This window comes from Zingiber officinale, chromosome 11A (assembly GCF_018446385.1).
Source record: "Zingiber officinale cultivar Zhangliang chromosome 11A, Zo_v1.1, whole genome shotgun sequence".
Classification (NCBI taxonomy): Eukaryota; Viridiplantae; Streptophyta; class Magnoliopsida; order Zingiberales; family Zingiberaceae; genus Zingiber; species Zingiber officinale.
Genome location: NC_056006.1, coordinates 77,770,620 through 77,793,215, shown reverse-complemented (window position 1 = coordinate 77,793,215; position 22,596 = coordinate 77,770,620). Strand labels below are relative to the sequence as shown.

The window sequence follows — 22,596 nt, the reverse complement described above, 5'->3', positions numbered from 1 at the left end:
TTCTATTTTGGACAATAGATTTATAGACCAAGAAACCTTGGAAGTGTTAGGATTTAGGAATGATATTGATTGGTTGCTTGATAGAATAGGTTGGACTACCTTAATGACTATGAAATACTCAACTTACCCTCGTATCATTTTAGAAATTTTAAGCTCCATCACTGTTTATAATGTTCAAGGAGGAGGGAAATTAAAATTCTGTTTGTTTGATGATGACTATGAATGGAGTCTTGAGGATTTTAATGCATGCTATGATTTGCCTAGGGATGGAACTTATACAATTCTACGTGCTTTTGAAAATTCAAACTTATGGCAAGAAATTGGTGGGCAGTCTCACTTTAATCTACATGTTTCTAATGGTACTAGTATCATTAACCCAATTTTTCGATATGTCCATATAATGATGAGGAACATGATATTTGGAAGGGGCGGTAAAGAAGGAATTGTAAAACTTTCTGACTTGTATTGTTTATGGGCAATGATAGAAAATGTGTCTATTAATTCTGGATATTTCTTTTTATGGTACTTGGTAACATTAGGAAAGACTTCTTCCTCTACTCTCATTGTTTTAGGAGGATTGCTTACTCATATTGCGGTAGTACAAGGTTATTATCTGAGTGGTCTTGAAATGATTGAAGATGTTTATCGAATGGATATAAATTTTTGTTTAACCACTCATTTGATTCGCCGTGAGGAATATGGGTATAGTCTTGTAGTTAAGGATAGTTTTCCCCTTAGATTGCCCAATCCGGCTTTGACCACTATCCATGTTAAGGAGAATTGGCGTTTTACTTTAGCAAAGCAATAATTTAACCCACCTCCACCCTCCGTTCCTAGAGATATGCCTTCGGTTAGTCAAGATATTTTGCAATTCAATTTCTAAGAATTTCATCTTGCTATTAACTCTCTTCATCATGACTTGGAACAAACTAATAGATTCTTTACTAGAAATATTTACATGAAGGATGAGTAATTTAAGCACTTGCAGGACTATTTTAAGAGTGAGAGAGATTTATGCACATGAATGCTTGAATTCATGGATGCTCATAGGAAGAGAATGGTTTGGAATGCGGATTTTAGGTGGTATATGTGGAATTTTCAGAGTAATACTAATGAGTTGTTCTCGTATCATAAACAGGTAAGGGACTTGAGATGGGTAGTTAAGATTTACCCTGAGCTTCCCGATTTCCCCAACCTTCAGCCTCATCGCCCATTTTGATTTTCATCGGGATGATGAAAAGTCTAAGTCTGGGGGGGGGGAATTGTGTTTGCACAACCTGAGTTGAGTCGAGTTCTTTTCTTTTTCTTTTTGCATATTTATCTAGTTTGCTTTATCTACTTGCATTTCATTTTATCTTTCATTCTCATATTGCACGTTCTTTTCTTACTTGTAGTTTTTCATTGTGTTTATTTTGAAAAAAATGAAAAATAGTTTAGAGGTATACTTGAGAGCATCAAACCTTCTACTTTTTATGTTGACTTGTCCGATAGTAAAATGACTAGCACGTGTATTTTCTTAGTTCATATGTTGTAGAGATAGTGTTAGTATGTTTGGTGTATCTCCTTTCTCTATCTTTAGTAGTATGAAATAAGCTAAGTATTGTACGGAGTTTAGTATAAGTCTTGGCCTAACCTTAAGGATCTTACTTTCACTTCACTTAAGCTTGAATAGTGGAAATATTTTGAAATAGTTATGATTCATCCAATTTGTTTAGTACTTGTGTTCCCATGGGTATTCCTTAGTTACATTTTGGTTACTGGATGACCTCGGATCATGGAAGCTCATGAAAATCTAAATCCCAACATTTGCATCGTGTATTTGTGATTAGTGCTACACTTCTATGTTTCTAAAAAAAAAAAGAGTTGAATAAGGGATAAAAAATAGTTGTCTTGAGTAGAAACTAACAATTTACCCCTTTGAGATCGAGTTAGGTTACTGGGGAAATAAATGTTATGTTTCTCTTGATTCTGAGTAGTATCCTTGGAGACCTTGTATAATTTAAGGAAAATGAACCAAATGTGTGGTAGGTAAGTGCCTATCACCAGGAACACTAGGAACTTTATTGTATGACGACTTGACTAGGACAGAAAATTGAAACTTGAAGAGTTTGAGTCACTTATTGCACCGAGTACAAATAACTTATACTTAGGCCATACTTGGGTTACTCCACAATCATGCTTATCAATGAAACTAATTGATAGAGTTAGGCAAATGCACTAGAGATTATGATACACTATAGGAACTCATGGACATAGATTGCAACGTTTTTCTTGAGGACACGCAAATGTTCAAGTCTGGGGGTGTGATGTGCGTAATATTATGATCGTTTATGCATGTTTTAACGCACATTCATTTGCTTAATTTGCATATATTCTTTACACAATCATATCTCCTATTGTTTATTCTGCATTAATTACTCTTTTGTCAGAGATCTACTCTTTGTTTGGTTTTGTATTAACAGGGATAACTTTTGGAGTGATTGTCGACGCATCGGAGCAAAGCAAGGAGCCACTTGACACCGACCGTACAACCCTGCACAGCCGTATCGCCATTCCCGAGAGAGAGCAGCACACGATCGTGCAACCTCGCACGACCGTGCCTCACGACCAGTAGCCAAGAAGCACATGGCCGTGTGAACCTCACACGACAGTGCAATGCAAACCAGAGCTAAAGGAAGACACAGCCATGTGGATCTCGCACGACCGTGCCATTCAACCTGAAGAGAGGGAGGAGCTGGCCGAGCGGATCTCGCATGACCGTGTCACGGGTCGTGTGGCACCCGTGCCCTAGACTATAAAAAGGGCCTTTAACCCTTCTCCGAGGGGGGGGGGGCGAGCCATCAGAGAGATATATACCTTGGTGCCGTTCCATGCCATCCTGGACCTCCGTTCGACCATCCGAGATCACCTCCATCACCGCATCAACTCCAGAAGCAAAGGATTGGATCCAAAGATCACTGGACAACATTGAATAAACATCTCTTTTCCCTCTCTCTTCTTGTTTGGGATTATATGTTTAATTATATTATGTCTTCGAGTTTTTCTTCCGCGTCTATGGAGTAGATTCTTTGTTCTAGGATCAAGGAGTAGTTATGGATAGGTATTAATGTAAAACTAATGTTTATGCCTTTTTCTCATTAAATGATTTCACTTGTCTTGTTTCTATTTGATATTCATGAAACTTGCTTCAGATTATCATGTTGTATTAATTGATTGTGTAGGAATTACTAATTTTGTAAAGATAGGATCTTAGATCGTATACCCGTGGGGCCCTAGTGACAGGGGTAACCTGTTCACGGACATCTAGGATACTCCCTTGAAAGGAGAGGCAATTCCTCACAAGGAAGTAGGAAACCAAACCAAACCCCTATCTCTATCCTTAATGATATTGATTAGATTCGCATTCTTGTGATCTACCGAGGCGCCCTAGTGACAGGGGTTAACCGTAATAGGATTTCACAGGAATCTTCTCTGTTTAGTGCTTAAGGGTAGTAACTTGAACTTTCGATGAGTATGTGTTGATTGACAATAAGGAAAGGATAGAACATGATACATCAACTACTACCACAATGAAACCAAACTCCTAGAGCTCTTCCCAAGCCGTGTAAAACTCTCTCTCTCTCTCACTAGTTCTCACATCTACTTCCCAAGTTATTTTCTTCTTAAGAAATAGTTCACCTACAACCATCAGTAGTTTAGCTAATTCTACGTGAACAATCGCTAGTGCTTATAACCAGTCCTCGTGGGATCGATAATCTTTTATTACTGACGACGTATCCATGCACTTATGGAAGCGTAACAAATTTTTGGCGCCGTTGCTCGGGACTACGTCTATAACATGAGTGATAATCATATTGAATTATACTAGACTTTGTTTTTCTTTATTTTCGCTTTACTTTCTGCATTCTTTTTAAAACATAAATTTTTTTTTACTCTTTCACTACAAGAAAAAAGCTAATAGACAACGCTTTTAAAGCGTTGTCTTTGTGCCTGAAAAAGCGTTGTTAAAGGCACTGTTGTTAAAAGTCTGCTCAATGACAACGCTTTTAAAGCGTTGTCGTTTGTAGCGAAGACAACGCTTTTGCAATGCTTTAAAAGCGTTGTCGGTTTATGCAAAGACAACACTTTTTGCAACGCTTTAAAAGCGTTGTCGTTTTAAAGAAAAAAAATAAAAAAAAATTATTTAAAAATTAGTATTCTTATATTTACGAAACTATTATTTTTCTTTTACCATGTCTAGATTCAAATTTTATATATAATCAACTCAGCTAATGATTTCAAACTCATACCAAAATAATAGAATTATGACATTGAACTAATATTAGTATTTAATTACATGTGAAGCTAGTAAATATCAAAATTAACACTAATTCTGTTTCAAAGTAGATAGTGATATTCACAAATAAAACAAAAGAGCACAAAATAACTAGCCGACCTCGAAGCCAACAATCTGTTTACTTCTACTAGCTACACTTAAAAATTATTATCGGCTTGAGAACGGGACAAAATAGTACAATAATTACTACCACAATACTGAAGAAGTAGCTGGTCTTTCTCAATCTATTACAGGAATAAGCAATTGGATTTTGTCTAGGATTTTTGTGAGCTTTGAACAGATTGAACAGTTGGCCTGAAATATATACAAAAAATTATAGTCAATAGTTTGAACAAAAAAATTACTTCTACTAGTTATTTTCTATAAATGAACCAAAACTCATTACTCAGAAATGGAATGCTTGCAGAAAGAAAGAAAGAAAGCTTGTAGAAATGCAACGTTTCTTCAAACTGCAGAAAGAAAGCTTGCAGAAATGAAACGCTTTCTTCTCTGCAAACGCTTTCTTGCAAAAAGCACTGTTGTTGCAGAAATGCTCCTTAGTATACTAATCTCGACTGTCCTGTATCCACCTACAAAAGTAGCAATAATATGTTTCAAGTCCATACATGAGCATTACTGATGGCTTTCAAAAGAAACAAAACAATCATTGGAGATGAATGAATGAATACTCACATTAACCAATTATACAAGGTTAACAAATCAACATACCAATGACCTTACAGGAATTGTCCTGTTCTAGAAACAGCTCAAAAGCCACATTCAAAACAGAAATGCCAAAAAGGTGAACAACCCATATAAGAAACTTCCGAACATAAATAGAGGTACTCAGAGAATACCCACTGGTATTGATCAACATTAGAGTTGTGAAGTTTACAACATTGCTATGGGACTTCATAGCAAACAATAAAATGTTGCATAAAGAACCAAACACCAAATTTTACCATCAAACATTAGTAAAAGTTTTAGACATTTCAAATCAAAATAAACGAGTTCAAAATGTGAAACTTTGCTAGAGAATCAACTATAATATGATAAACTATGGTTTGTAGTACTCAGTATAACATCCATTTCTCAGTTTTTGTCTTATGTTACATCTGTGTTTTTTATTTCCTATTTACATAAAGTATATATCTTGTAATACAAGCAAATATCCTAAAGATCAATAATACAGATCTATAGTAAGCTTCTACGCCTACAACCAATGAAGTTCTATAAGAACTTCTTATGAGACTTCAGTTGAGGTTTGTGTTGTTTACATTCCTTTTTAATTTTAATAGAGAATGATCATGGCCAGCATGCGAGTGAACAACTTCAAGGAAATTCAACAGTGTTATACTTTAACAAGGGCCTTAACGATTGAATAACTTACTTAAAAGAAGTAATGTCTATCTGAACATTGCTTTCTTCCATTAAAACCTCCTTAGCTTTTTCGCAAAGCACCCTAACCTGAAATTTTATTTAAAAACTTATAAATATAGTTATTAACTCACAATGATAAGCAAGAAATTCCAAATATTATTTTCATAGGGAAAAAAGAACACTAAACAAACATTGGACTGCAAAAGCTAATGTCTTAACAATGTGAACTCATTGTGAACTTTTAGCAATTAGCAAGACACAAGAAGGGAATAGAAGCATTTGCCTCTATTCCTTGTTAATAGAACAAATAGTTAATGCATGTAACTAGAGGAGTCCTCCTATAACTTGAGTAATATTTCATAAATTTCCAGAGGCTTATGAAAAGATACAATAGAAACCTCTACGAATATTTTTTCTATATAACTTACAAGAAAAATTAGTTCAATCAAAAACTAAATTCCGAATGACATGCTGATCAGATAAACTATTTCCCATCGTCTCTAACAAATTAAAGCATTTATAATTGTATCAAGGAGAAAAAATTAAGTCACATAGGATAATTAAATCATCAGATTATTCATTAACAAGCGACACTAACCAACCCCATAGTCCAACAAAGAAAATCATTACAGTCCAGGAATGAAATATGGACTGGCCAGTTCTACATTAGCAGTTTCAAGTCTGGGAAGAGCTCAAATTTCTCTACAAACTCCATTGTTTAAAGCTTGAATCATAGGATATGTGGAACAATCCAGGGAACCGGATCAAAGACCTGCAACCGAACCAATTCGTAACGAAGAAAGATCGACTAAAGATTAAAATAGATCTAACGCCAACATCTACCATTTTACATATACAGATCCTAGTAATCACTAGAAACAAACATCTCAGCCAAACCACACGCCATAATAGCATCACAGATCTGTAAATTGCTAAACACCCACTCAACCTCAGATATGTAAAGAATACGTATGAATCGAGCAGAAAACCCCCAAAACAAACATCCTGACCAGAGAAGGAATAAATCGAAGGAGTGATCGAACGAAAATAAGCGAGGGAAAGGGTGAGATGTAACCTCCTGTTCGGCGAGCGGCTTGCATTGCATGAGCTACGCGATCTGCTCGTCCAGGTTACCATGGGTGTCCGAGGCCGACACTGGACTCACGCTCATCTTGTCCTCCTTATACCAATCACCGCCTCAACGTTGGGGGCGAAGGAGGCGAAGAGATGGGTCGATCTGTCGTGGTCGATCGCCTCAGCACCGGGATTTGCCGCTTCACGAAGGTGTGGTCTTGACAGAGAGGAGTTCGGAGGAGTGGTTCGTGGAGAGGGGTTTGCCAGAGAGGGGTTTGCCGGAGAGGAGTTCGGAGGAGTGGTTCGCGGAGAGGGGTTCGCCAGAGAGGGGTTTGCTGGAGGGGAGTTGGATGGAGAAGGCCGCATGAGATGAGGAGTTGGGAGAAGGGTTCGGGATGAAAAACGATTGAAAGATAGGAATTGGGAGAAGGGTTCAGGTTTTCTACTCCTTACTTAGATCCAACGGTTTGTATTAATCAAGATTTAAATGAGAATATAATAATAGATAACACTTTTTAAAAAACGTTGTCGTAGACACTAAAAAAAAGTCTAATAGACAACGCTTTTTACGAAGCGTTGTCTTTGACCCGTAAAAATCACTAATAGATAACGGTTTTTAGAAAATCGTTGTCTATTAATAAGAAAATAATGAAATAGACAATGCTTTTCACTAAAAGCGTTGTTAAAAAAAATAGACAACGTTTTTTATAAAAAACGTTGTCATTTAAGTGTTGTAGAATCCCAATTTTCTTGTAGTGTTTCTTTTACTATATACTTGGATTATTCAATATATTGTTCTTACATGCGAAGAGCTAATCTTTCAGGAAAACTTCTACCGTTTGATCCAGAAATTGATAGAACTTACCTGAGGAGAAGAAACTTGCAGAAACTCCAAACAGAACAGGAAACTTCCGAAATAGCTGATAAGCTTTTGAAGGACTACACATCACCTTATGCACAAGGGCTTCGGTCTAGTATCACCCGACCACCAATTGAAGCCAACAATTTTGAAATCAAGCCTGCAACAATCCACATGGTCCAGCAAAATCAATTTGGAGGAGGACTGCATGATGATCCAAATCATCACTTGGAGCTTTTCTATAAGATTTGTAGCACTATGAAAGTGAATGGGGTCCCGCCAAAAACAGTAAGGTTACTTCTTTTTGGATTTTCCTTGAAAGACAGAGCCAAGCAGTGGCTTAATTCTTTACCAGCAAACAACATTACATCTTGGAAGCAGTGTGAACAGAAATTTCTAGACAAATTCTACCCACCGAGTAAAACTGTGCACACGAGGAATTTAATTGCAAGTTTCAAACAGATAGACTCAGAATTGTTATTCGAAGCATGGGACAGATTCAAGAGTATGTTGAGACAGTGTCCCCATCATGGCCTCAAGAAGTGGTTGGTGCTACACACATTCTACAATGGAATCAACTATCACACGAAGGTGTCCATCGATTCTGCAGCAGGAGGGGCATTGATGAACAAGAGCCTTGATGAAGTTGAAGAGATAATAGAGAATGTGGCCCAGAATCATCATCAGTGGGCAACTGAGAGATTTGGAGGTTCCTTCCCTGGGTATCCAGTCAAGGCATCAGGAAAATTTAACGTAGATGCAATCATGCTCATGTCTGCAAAGCTGGATGCTCTGACCAAGAAGTTTGAGACCATGGGGAACAACATAGCCAATGCAATAGTGTGTGTATGCGAAACTTGTGGAAGTTCGGATCATGCTCAAGATACTTGCCCCCTAGGGCCAATACTAGCACAGATAAACCAACTTGAGCAATGCGATGCGATAGTCAGATATAACCAAAGGTAAAATAATCCCTACTCCAACACATACAACCCTGGGTGGAAGAACCATCCAAAATTTTCTTACTGGGGCAATCAAGATCAAGGACCAGCAAAGCCAAGCTACTAATCTGGGCGACAAAGCTACCAATTTGGACAACAGACTCATCAACAACAGCAATCCTCTCAACTTATCCAGAATTGAAAAGATGCTTGAAGAAGCTCTCTTGAAGTAAAAAGAAATGAAGAACAAAATTAAGCAATTGAATCAAAGAATGGAGAATTCTGAAAAGTATCAAAAGATGCAAGATAGCTAGATCGCCCAGATAGCCCAGTCCTTTTCAAGAACGCCAGGAGCATTTCTGGGAAAGCCCAACATAAATCCAGTGGAACATTGTAACCTCATTGAGCTAAGGAGCGGATAAACTTTGGGACATCTCCAGATGACTGCCCAGAATGGAATTGAATTAGAAGAAGAGCCCTCTCCTCTCATCCCTAATTTGGTCCAAAATAAGGATAGGGGGAGATTACCAAGAAAGTTAAAGGGGCTCTTCCACTTCCCTCACAAAACGAGACGATTCCTTTCCCTCAAAAGCTAATAACATCCCAAAAAGATGAAGAGTTCCACCGATTCCTTAAGAAGATTAAAGAAATTTGTATTGAAGTACCTCTGATAGATGCATTGCACCAAATGCCAAAGTTCACCAAATTTTTAAAAGCTATTCTATCTAACAGAAGACAGAAAGGTGATTTTGAGACTGTAGCATTGACGGAGAAGTGCAGTGCTCTACTCACGGTAGACATTCCCCCGAAGCTCCAGGACCCAGGAAGTTTTTCTATACCATGTAAAATAGGCTCTAAGCTCATACACAAGGCTTTCTGCGACTTGGGAGTGAGTGTTAGCCTACTTCCATACTCGTTATACAAGAAACTAAGACTCTAGAACATCAGACTTACTACTATGACACTACAATTAGCGGACCATTCATGTAGATACCCAATGGGTATAGTGGAAGATGTGCTAGTAGAGATAGGCGAATGCATCATTCCCGTAGATTTTGTTGTCCTGGATATGGAGGAGGATCCCAAGATCCCAATCATCCTTGGAAAACTATTCCTTGCCATCGCTGGAGCCCTCATCGATGTGAAAAGTCACAAATTATCCTTGGTGATCGGTAAAGAAAGGTTAGAATTTGATTTATCTGATTCTCCTAACTGCATCTCTTCTTCTCATGGAAATTCCAACAAATCAAATATACACAAAGCTGAGGAATGCAGTTTCCATGGGAGGCCACCGGACATGATGCATGATTCGGCAAAGCTTGAGAGGTTGCCTCCAACAAGCAATGAGAAGTATATTTGTCCTGCATGAGTGAAACTGAAGGAGCAAACTGTAGCATTAACCCTTGGAGGAGAGCCGTGCCTCCATGGGTTTAGTCCACATTAATTGATACAGGGTCGAGCTGAAGACCTAAAACAAGCGCTTCTTGAGAGGTAACCCAAGGGTTTCATTTTAATTCGTTATCCAATTGTCCTTCTATATTTTTTTTAATTAGTTCAATCAAGTATTTTTATTGTTAGGTCTTTGTTTTCAGGGTGTACATTAGCCTCCATGAGCTATCCGTGATTGTTTCGTGGGTGTGGGGGTGTCGGAGGGGTCAAACAAGAGAAAGGCAAGGCACTACACACGCAAGGGAATCGACCGTGTAATACTACACGACCGTGGGAAGCCAACCGAGGAGAAGAATGCATGGGCTGTGTCGATTGACACGACCGTGAGTTCTTAGCCAAGAGGAAGAAAGGAGGGGCCGTGCCAACTGGTACGGCCGTGCGAAGCCACCTGAGGAGAAGAATGCACGGGCCGTGTCGATTAACACGATTGTGCTATCTTAGCAGAGAGGAATAAAGGAGGGGCCGTGCCAACAGGCACGACTGTGCAAAGCCAAGAAATTGAGGCCGTGTAGAGTCTTACACGACCCGACCCAACCCCACCTCTATTAGGGCACAGGTGTGAGGAGACCTACACGGCCGTGCCACCAACTTCATCCCCTTCCTCATGTTCTCTTTCTCTTTCCTTCCTCCCACAAATTCCCAAAGTGCTACCACCCATCACCCACATTCATTTCATTCAAATCTACCTCTCCCATCATCCGTGATGTCGAATATCATCGAAGGAAGCTCTCGTCAAAGGAAAGGAAAGGAGTTGTTGGCTGTCTCAAACAAGGGAAATGCATGCTTCAAAGGTATATCTAACAACTTCAGCATTACTTTCTCTAGTGATGAACAATTGCATCGTTATTATTCTTTATCTAAACGTTCTATTTTGGGCACTAGGTTTATGGACCAAGAAACCTTGGAAGTGTTAGGATTTAGGAATGATATTGATTGGTTGCTTGATAGAATAGGTTGGACTACCTTAATGACTATGAAATACTCAACTTACCCTCGTATCGTTTTAGAAATTTTAAGCTCCATCATTGTTGATAATGTTCAAGGAGGAGGGAAATTAAAATTCTGTTTGTTTGATGATGATTATGAATGGAGTCTTGAGGATTTTAATGCATGCTATGATTTGCCTAGGGATGGAACTTATAAAATTCTACGTGCTTTTGAAAATTCAAACTTATGGCAATAAATTTGTGGGTAGTCTCACTTTAATCCACATGTTTCTAATGGTACTAGTATCATTAACCCAATTTTTCGATATGTCTATATGATGATGAGGAACATGATATTTGGACGGGCGGTAAAGAAGGAATTGTAAGACTTTCTGACTTGTATTGTTTATCGACAATGATAGAAAATGTATCTATTAATTCTGGATATATTTTTTAAAGGCCTTGGTAACATTAGGAAAGGTTTCTTCCTCTACCCCCATTGTTTTAGGAGAATTGCTTATTCATATTGCGGTAATACTAGGTTATGATCTGAGTGGTCTTGAAATGATTGAAGATGTTTATCGAATGGATCTAAATTTTTGTTTAACCACTCATATTATTCGCCATGAGGAATATGAGTATAGTCTTGTAGTTAAGGATAGTTTTCCCCTTAGATTGCCCAACCCGGCTTTGACCACTATCCATGTTAAGGAGAATTGACATTTGACTTTAGCAAAGCAATAATTTAACCCACCTCCACCCTCCGTTCCTAGAGATATGCCTTCGGTTAGTCGAGATATTTTGTGATTCAATTTCCTAAGATTTAGTCCTTCTATTAACTCTCTTCATCATGACTTGGAACAAACTAATAAATTCTTTACTAGAAATATTTGCATGAAGGACGAGCAATTTAAGCACTTGCAGGACTATTTTAAGAGTGAGAGAGATTTATGCACATGAATGATTGAATTCATGGATGCTCATAGGAAGAGAATGGTTTGGAATGCGGATTTTAGGTGGTATATCAGGATTTTTCAGAGTAATATTGATGAGTTGTTCTCGTATCATAAACAGGTAAGGGACTTGAGATGGGTAGTTAAGATTTACCCTGAGCTTCCTGATTTCCACGACCTTCAGCCTCATCGTCCATTTTGATTTTCATCGAGACGATGAAAAGTCTAAGTCTGGGGGGGGGGGGTGTTGTGTTTGCACAACTTGAGTTGAGTTGAGTTCTTTCTTTTTCTTTCTGCATATTTATCTAGTTTGCTTTATCTACTTGCATTTCATTTTATCTTTCAGTCTCATATTGCACGTTCTTTTCTTACTTGTAGTTTTTAATCGTGTTTATTTTGAAAAAAAAAATGAAAAATAGTTTTGAGGCATACTTGAGAGCATCAAACCTTCTACTTTTTCTGTTGACTTGTCCGATAGCAAAATGACTAGCACGTGTATTTTCTTAGTTCATGTGTTGTAGAGATAGTGTTAGTATGTTTGGTGTATCTCCTTTCTCTATCTTTAGTAGCATGAAATAAGCTAAGTATTGTACTGAGTTTAGTATAAGTCTTAGCCTAACCTTAAGGATCTTACTTTCACTTCACTTAAGCTTGAATAGTAGAAATATTTTGAAATATTTATGATTCATCCAATTTGTTTAGTACTTGTGTTCCTATGGGGATTCCTTAGTTACATTTTGGTTACTGGATGACCTCGGATCATGGAAGCTCTTTAGGAAAAATCTAAATCCCAACATTTGCATCGTGCATTTGTGATTAGTGCTACACTTCTATGTTTCTAAAAAAAAAGAGTTGAATAAGGAATAAAAAATAGTTGTTATGAGTGGAAACTAATAATTTACCCCTTTGAGACCGATTTAGGTTACTGGGAAAATAAATGTTATGTTTCTCTTGATTTCGAGTAGTATCCTTGGAGACCTTGTATAATTTAAGAAAAATGAACCAAGTGTGTGACAGGTAAGTGCCTATCATCGGGAACATTAGGAACTCAATTGTATGACGACTTGACTAGAATAGAAAATTGAAACTTGAAGAGTTTGAGTCACTTATTGCACCGAGCACAAAGAACTTATGCTTAGGCCATACTTGGGTTATTCCACAATCATGCTTATCAATGAAACTAATTGATAGAGTTAGGCGAATGCACTAGAGATTATGATACACTATAGGAACTCATGGACATAGATTGTAGCGTTTTGCTTGAGGACAAGTAAAGGTTCAAGTCTAGGGGTGTGATGTACGTAGATATTATGATCGTTTATGCATGTTTTAATACACATTCACTTGCTTAATTTGCATATATTCTTTACACGATCATCTCTCTTATTGTTTATTCTACATTAATTACTTTTTTTTCGAAGATCTGCTCTTTGTTTGGTTTTGTGTTGACAGGGATAACTTTTGGAGCGATTGTCGGCGCATCGGAGCAAAGCAGGGAGCCACTTTACACCGGCCGTGCAACCCTGCACAGTCGTGTGGCCATTCCTGAGAGAGAGCAACACACGGCCATGCAACCTCGCATGGCCGTGCCTCACGACCAGTAGCCAAGAAGCACACGACCATGTGAACCTCACACAACCATGCAATGCAGATCCGAGCTGAAGGAAGACACGACCGTGTGGATCTCGCACGACCGTGTCACTCAACCCAAAGAGAGGGAGGAGCTGGCCGTGCGGATCTCACACGGCCGTGGCACAGGCCGTGTGGCGCCCGTGCCTTAGCCTATAAAAAGGGTCTTTAACCCTTCTCCCAGGGGGGGGGCGAGCCGTCAGAGAGATATATACCTTGGTGCCATTCCACGTCGTTCCAGACTTTCGTTCGACGATCCGAGATCACCTCCATCACCACATCAACTCCAAAAGCAAAGGATTGGATCCGAAGATCACTGGATGACATTGAATAAGCATCTCTTTTCCCTCTCTCTTCTTGTTTGGGATTATATGTCTAATTATACTATTTCTTCGGGTTTTTCTCCCACGTCTATGGAGTAGATTCTTTGTTCTAGGATCAAGGAATAGTTGTGGATAGGTATTGTTGTAAGACTCATGTTTATGTCTTTTTCTCATTGAATGATTTCACTTGTCTTGTTTCTATTTGATATGCATGAAACTTGCTTTAGATTATCATGTCGTATTAATTGATTGTGTAGAAATTGCTAATTTCATAAAGATAGGATCTTAGATCGTATACCCAAGGGACCCTAGTGACAGGGGTAACTCGATCATGGACATCTAGGATACTCCCTTGAAAGGAGAGGCAATTCCTCACAAGGAAGTAGGAAACCAAACCAAACCCCTATCTCTATCCTCAATGATACCAATCAGATTCATATTCTTTTGATCTACCGAGGCACCCTAGTGATAGGGGTTAACCGTAACAGGATTTCACAAGAATCTTCTCTGTTTAGTGCTTAAGGGTAGTAACTTGAACTTCCGATGAGTACGTGTTGATTGGTAATGAGGAAAGGATAGAACATGATACATCGACTACCACCACAATGGAACCGAACTCCTAGAGCTCTTCCCAAGCCAAGTAAAACTGTCTCTCTCTCACTAGTTCTCACATCTACTTCCCAAGTTATTTTCTTCTTAAGAAATAGTTCACCTACAACCATCGGTAGTTTAGCTAATTCTACATGAACAATCGCTAGTACTTATAACCAATTTTCGTGGGATCGATAAATTTTTATTACTGATGACATATCCATGCACTTGCGGAAGCATAACAATCCCCGATCGACTGTGTATGATAGTTTAAAGTCTCTGGCTCCTCCTAAGGAATCCTGAGCGAGTCACTCCTTAAAATCCTCGATCGACTATGTATGATGATTTAAAGTCTCTGGTTCCTCCTAAGGAAACCCGAACGGGTTACTCCCTAAGATCCCCGATCAACTGTAGAGGTTTAAAGTCTCCGGTTCATCTTAAGGGAGCCCGAACAGGTCACTCCCTAAGATCCCCGATCGACTGTTGAAGGAGGGTCGATTTGTTTGCCTGAGGAGAATTTATGTGTTTATCAGGGGATGTTCGCCTGAACTTCTTCATTATATTCAAAAATTAAATGAAATAGATGAATGAGTTATAGGCATACTTGTTTAAGTTCTATAAGGCTGCAAGTGATTCACACTCCAAGGTTGTTTGAGATTCCTTCCATCTGCGCCCTGGAGATAGTAGGCACTCGAAGCAAGCTTCTGTATTACCTTATATGGTCCTTCCCACTGTGGTTCCAGCTTGCTAACATCTCCAACAGGTTTGATGCGCTTCCATACTAGATCACTGACTTGGAAAAACCTTAGGATTACCCTCCTGTTGTAGTTTTGTCTCATCCATTGTCGATATGATGTGAGGCGGGCTACTGCTCTGTCACGAATTTCTTCTATAAGATCCAACTCCATAAGTCACCGACCTGAATTACCATCATCATATAACCACCTCCGATCATATTCCACCCCAACCTCTATGGGGACTACTACTTCTCCACCATACACCAACTAAAAAGGAGTTATGCCTGTAGCTTCTCTAGGAGTAGTACGATATGCCCATAATATGCTAGACAACTCATCTACCCAGTTACCACTAACATAATCCAATTTAGTTTTAAGACCTCTGATAATTTCCCTGTTGGTTATCTCTGCTTGCCCATTGCTCTGTGGATAAGCTATAGAGGTGAATGCTTATGTAATTCTATATTTTGCACACCATTCCTTAATCCTTTTCCCTTGGAATTGTCTTCTATTATTAGAAACTAGCTTGTATGGAATACCAAATCTACGAATGATATGTTTCCATAAGAATTTGATAGTCGTATGTTTAGTATTCCTGGCCAGTGGTTCAGCCTCCACCCATTTTGAGAAATAGTCTACAACCATTGATAGGAATTTCCTTTGTGCTATTTCCAAAGGAAACGGGCCAACTATATCCATACCCCATTGATCAAAAGGACAGGATACTATAGAAGTTTTCAATTGACTAATGGGGTAGTGTGGAATGTTCTGATGCTTCTAACAAGACATACATGTTCTTACTAGTTAAGATGCATCTTCTTGTAAAATAGGCCAAAAATACCCAACCAATAATATTTTGCGAGCTAAGGATCTCCCTCTTATATGACTGCCATAAGAACCCTGATGAACCTCTTGAAGAATATATTGTATATCCTCCGACCCTATACATTTGAGCAGACGACTAGAGAAAGCCCTTTTATAAAGCTGATCGCCCACCATAGTATACCGGGCGACCCTCTTCTTGAATATCCATGCTTGTTCTCCATCTTCTGGTAGAACACCCTGCTGAAGGAATAAAATGATTGAGTTTCTCCAATCACCTTGTATTTCTGCATCGGTCTATCGTTCAATACAGGATACCAACACAGTTTGCTCTATAGGCCTATCCAAGTTCCAAGGTATTATAGCTGAGGCTAATTTAGCCAACTCATCTACCACTTGATTTTCTGATCGAGGGATCTTCTGTATAGTTACTTCTTGGAACTCTGATGTTAATTTGTCAAATGCTTCTGCATATAATTTAAGCCGCTCATGATTGATTTCAAAATTGCTTGTTAACTGTTGTGCTACTAGCTAGGAATTAGAATACATCCAAACTCGAGTGGCCCCTACATGTCGGGCGACCTTTAACCCTGCAATCAGTGCTTCATATTCTGTCTCATTATTAGTGATAATTTAACCGGACAGAAAGTTGCATCCGATCATCCCTTGGTGATATAAGAAGAATCCCAATACCACTGCCTTGTCGAGTAGAAGATCTATCCACATATATTTTCCAAGTTCTATCTTCCTCTGGGCCTTGTATCTCTATTATAAAGTAGGCCAGAGCTTGTGCCTTAATTGTCAACCGAGGTTGAAATTGTATACTATATTCACTCAGTTCCGTCGTCCATTTGATTAACCGCTCGGATGCCTCAGGATTGAGAAGAACTCAACCAAGAGTGCTGTTAGTTAATACTATAATTGCACACGATAAGAAATAAGGGCATAATCTTCTAGCTGCTAACACCAATCCATAAGCCAACTTCTCAAGTGCAGTATAACGACACTCGGCTCCTTTTAATAAATGACTCAAAAAGTATATAGGTTGTTGTTCCTTCCCCTCTTGCTTTACTAGAACTGAGCCTACAACATGCTTATTTGTTGACAAGTAAACCCATAATGTTTCTCCTACTACAGGCTTGGTTAATACAGGTAAAGTTGATAAATAATTTTTTAATTCTTGGAATGCCCAGTCACATTCCTCATCCCATTGGGATTTAGTAGCCTTCCTTAGTATCTTGAAGAAGGGGAAGCTTCGATTGGCCGATCTAGAAATGAAACGAGATAGTGCTGTGATTCGACCAGTTAGCCTTTGTGCTTCTTTCATGTTACATGGGGGAGCCATGTCTTGGAGCGTTCGAACCTTGTTGGAGTTAGCCTCTATTCCCTGCTAAGTCACCATGTATCCTAGGAACTTGCCACTTTTAGCTCCGAATAAACATTTGTAGGGATTGAGCTTGAGCCCATATTACCGCAAGGTTCTATAAGTTTCCTCCACATCCTTGCATAAGTCAGAAGCTTGAAGGGATTTGATAAGTATATCATCAACATAAACCTCCATATTTCTCCTAATCTATTTTTTGAAAACTTTTTTCATGAGCCTTTGATAAGTAGCTCCTTCATTCTTTAATCCGAAAGGCATAACATTATAGCAATAAGTACCTTCAACCGTTATAAAACTAACCTTCTCTTGATCCTCCTTTGCAAGTGGGACTTGATGATATCCCTGATAGACATCTAACATGCAAATGAATTCACACCCAGCTGTAGAATCCACCAATTGATCAATCCGGGGAAGAGGATAATAGTTTTTCGAGCAAGCTTTATTAAGATCTCGAAAATCAATACACACTCGCCATTTGTTCCCTGGTTTAGAGACCAGGACAACATTGACCAACCAGCTGGGGAATTGAACTTCCCAAATATAGCCTGCTTCTAATAATTTATCTACCTCCTCCTTGATGATTATATTCTGATCAGCTCCGAAATCTCTTTTCCTTTGCTTAACCGACCGATCATCTGGATGCACGTGAAGTGAATGTTCCATCACAAGAGGAGATATGCCCATCACCTCCTTGGGTGCCCATGCAAATGCATCATTGTTGCGAACCAAGAATTGCACCAGCTTGGTTTTGAGTTGAGGATCCAGGTTGAACGCTATACAAGTAATAGCTTCCGATCGGTCGACCTGGATTTGTATCTCCTCTTTCTCCTTGTAAACAAGGATGGACGATTTTTCTTGAATAGTGTTGACCTCCATCCTCTGAATTTTTCTGGCTACATTGTCTTCTATTTTAATGATCTCCACATAGCATTTTCGTGCAGTTAATTGATCTCCTCTAACTTCCCCCACTTGATTGTCTACTGGGAACTTAATCTTCTGACAAAAAGTAGAAACGACTGCCCTGAACTCATTCAAGGCAGGCCGACCTAGTATAACATTGTAAGAGGAAGGCGCATCCACCATCATGAAATAGGATCACCTCGTCCTCATTAGAGGCTCATCCCCTAAAGATATGGCCAGCTTGATCTGACCTAACGGCTATACCTCATTGCTAGTGAAACCATATAAAGAGGTTACCATAGGTTGCAGCTCGCTCGGGTCGATCTGTTGTTGATCAAAAGCCTTCTTGAAGATAATATTAACAGAACTTCTTGTATTAATAATATACGTGAAATATTATAGTTAGCTATAACAACTTTAATGATCAATGCATCGTCATGGGATATTTCCACTCCTTCTAGATCTCTGGGCCCAAAGCTGATTTCAGGCCCATACACCTTCTCTTGGCTGCACCCGATTGCATGAATCTCTAATCGCCGAGCGTGTGATTTTCTGGTCCGATTTGAGTCACCATCGGTAGGCCCTCCTGCTATCATGTTAATATTTTCCTGGGCGGCATCACTTCTATTTTCTTCCTGTCAAGCTGAGGATGGTTCTTGTTTCACCCGCTCGGGCGTTTGCACCTGTGTTTGCCTGGCTGGGAGTTGTAACACCACAGATTGTGGTTCAGTTGTTCTATATTCCAGCTTGAGGGGACTATTTTGTCGTGGATAAGATGGCTGATTAGGAAATGGAGCATGTTGGCGATACCGAGCATTACTCATTTGTTAATTCTTTAGAGCAAAACAGTTCTCTGTGTTGTGGGTGTTTGTCATATGATATGTACACCATCTTCATGAAGCTAACTGCGACATCTCCACATGCTGAACTGCTTACGGTCGTGGCTCCAATGGACAATGTGGAGGGCTTGCTCATGGTCCTCTGGGGGGTTGAACAGGAGCTATAGGACGTTCATTAACTGGAGTAGGATTAGGTTGAATGCCCTCCTTCTTACGAGCAACTTGAGTTTCCTCAACATTAATGAATTCAATAGCTCTTTCAATTAATAAATCAAAGTTGGTGGGAGGATTTCTCACCAGATCCTTGAAGAAGTCACTATCATTGAGGCCTTAAGAAAAGACACTCACCAGAATTTCTGTATTGGCAGAAGGAACATCAATAGCCAATTGATTAAATCTTTTAATATAAGCTCTAATACTCTCTTTGGGCCCCTATTTATTAGAAAAAAAAAAAGACTCCATGGAGTCTTTTGATATCTCCTATTACTAGAAAAATGGTGGAGAAATACCCTCCTGAAATCCTTGAAACACCTAATAGAGTTCTCTGGCAACCTTTTGAACCACCTCTGAGTAGCACCTCCGAAGGTGGTGAGGAACATTTGACACTTGACTCCATTAGTGAATTGTTGTAATAGAGCCGCATTCTTGAATTTGAGTAGATGATCCTCTGGATTTGTTGTTCCAGAGTATTCTCCAATGTTTAGGTTCTAATAATGCTTAGGTAAGGGATTATCCAGTACTCTCTGAGAGAAAGGAGTGACTATTCTCTCAGAGGAACTATCGCTAGCCACCATTTTCCCCTTACGCTTGTCCCTTACTGGTGCTTCACCAGAAGATTCCTGAAGCACTGGTCGATGTCCTCCTTCTTCGATAGGAGTACGGAAAAAGGCCCGGGGACGACGAGTGGGAGATAGAATAGCAGGAGGTATGTAAGTATTATCTTCCTCATCCATACCTCTTTCCCTTTGAGGATTAATTATAGAGATGGCCGGATTTACCGCCATGGGGAACATTCTATTAGTATTAGCTTCTTGTTGTTGTTGCAAAGCTTTCTGTACTCTTGCAGTGATGAGTAATTCCAAATCTTCCTATGTTAAAGTGATGGTGTGGGTTTTTCCAGCATCCTCCATCGCAAAGATTTTGATTCAGGTGAAAGTTCCCATAGACAACGCCAAATTTGATCCTGTCTAAATCTGACAAGATGAAATGCTGGTGTTCTGGTGGATGAAGTTGATGAAGAAGATGAGTCCCAAGGATCTAAAGAAGTTCCAATGAGGTGAAATCCGACAAGACTCCGAGGGGTGACGAGGAAGGTCAATGAAGAAAATCCCGGTGCTATGGATCTGAAGAATAAAACCTCCAATGAAGTAGATTTGAAGAGGATGAAGTCCGACGAAGTAGATCCGGTGAAGAAGAACTCCGGCGAAACAAATCTGCTAGAGAGGACCTCTCCTGCGCACCATGAGATCCGCCAACAAAGCGTTAGTGACTTAGGACCGGGGTGGGAATCCCTGGCTAGGCCCTCCAACGCTCAAGTCAATTCTCTCCTTTCAAGATGGAATAATAATAATAATAATAATAATAATAATATGAGAGTTTTCTCTAGAGTTTGCTTACTGATCCCTCGATGATCTGCTGAGATGCCTCGCCCTCGGAGAGAATTCTCCTTTTTATACCATCTTATATAACCTCCGCAGTCATAAGGTGGACCCCAGTTCGTTAGAGTTTGTTAGGAGATGATGTCATCTGCAATAATAGTTCAAGGAATCATTTTTGTACCCCAGATGTACCTTCTTTGTCGTTTAGTTCACCTGCAGAAGTTTCTAGAAGATATTTCCCGCCAAATGAAATAGGCTGTCATATGATCACATATTGTTCATATATCATTAATATAGTAGATATATTTGTATATTGAGAATATTTTCTATTAAGCTAATTTTGGTCAGGTATATGTAAAGGTTGTAACAAGGTTGTTTATGCCGGGTTGGGTTTTGCCAGACCGATCTTATACTAATAGCCTTAGCAAAGTACGTGTCTATATGCCCGCCCGAGATTCTATTATCGAGCGTATTATGCCTATACTCGGATGGATATTTCCAAGCCAAACCCGTTCTGATAACCTTAGTAAGTTATATGTATGCTTGCCCACCCGAGATTATATTACCGAATGAGTTATGTTCATGCTCGGCCGTGCTTCTGCTACAGAATCATGTTGAGCCTTATGATATGCAATCGGTCTTCACTTGGTCGATTATATGATAGAGATTGCTTAGGAATGCATACCTTTAAGCTCGGCCAAACTTTACCTACTGAGCATTCCTAGGTTCATGGGCACTCTATTGCTTTAGTTTAACTGGTACTTTATGCTCGGTCGAACCTCGACTGTTGAGCGTATCTGAACACGCTAGTCTTTTGTCTATTTTAGTTCAATCTAGCTTGCATTCTCGATCGAGCTTATATCCTTGGTCGAGATTGCATGCTCGACCGAGGCTTGCCTATCGGACGTATGTGTGCGTGCTAATATTTCACCTATTTCGGTTCGTCCGGTACTCCATGCTCAGTCGAGCTTTGCCTACCGAGCATATCTACATGCGCCATGCCCTTAGTCGGTTTTAGCCCGGTCGATCCTACATTCTCTACCTGGATTTGGTTACCAAGCGTATCTATCTCGCCCGAGCCTCTCTACTTCTTCTTTCTTCTCCTTATATCTCTTTTCACATTATTGTACGGGATCTGCTCCTTATAACCCATATCAATTATCATTCCTAATTCTTTGGATTTTTGAGTCTTTTTCATTTTCAATTTATTTACAAAAATTACTAAATATTTTAAATGTTTTTTATTTATTTTTAAAAACTTTTATCCAAGTGAATCTTGAGTAATCATCAATTATTACTAGATAGTGTAAATTTTCATTAATAAATTTAATTCCATATGAGTCAAATAAATCTAAGTGTAATAATTCAAGTGTTGAATTAGTTTGAGTTTGATTAGTTGGTTTGTGAGTTGACTTCATTTATTTTCCTTGTTGATAAGCATTGTAAATTATTGAGTCTAAGTTGGGTAGTTTTGGTAGTCCTCTAACTAAGTCGTTTAGTTTGGTGAGATTTCTAAAGTGAGTGTGGGATAGTCTTCTATGCCATAGCTAGATTTCCTCCATTTGTGTCAAGTGATACTTAAGTGATGAGCTGGCTAGGTTAATTATGTAAATATTATTATTTCTAAATCCTTTTAATTTTATTATGGGGTATTACATATGTTTAATTAAACATTCAATGGATGTAAACCTAACCTTATACTTTGAATCACACAATTAACTAACATTGAGTAAGTTGAATTTGAAATTTTCAATAAGTAGTACTTTATGAATAATGAAATTAAATTCTAGCTCAATGTTACCTATTTCAATTACCTTAAGTTTGTCATTGTTTCCAAACGTAACTGTTCCTAGTCCTTTGAAAGTCAATTTTATGA

General features: G+C 39.0%; 1 non-coding gene across 1 annotated transcript; it reads right to left on the bottom strand.

The window, feature by feature from the left end:
* Window positions 1-8,058: 8,058 nt before the first annotated feature.
* On the bottom strand, window positions 8,059-8,164 carry LOC122033119. The gene has a single exon (XR_006126378.1). It is a non-coding gene; the product is annotated as a small nucleolar RNA R71 (small nucleolar RNA).
* Window positions 8,165-22,596: the final 14,432 nt, after the last annotated feature.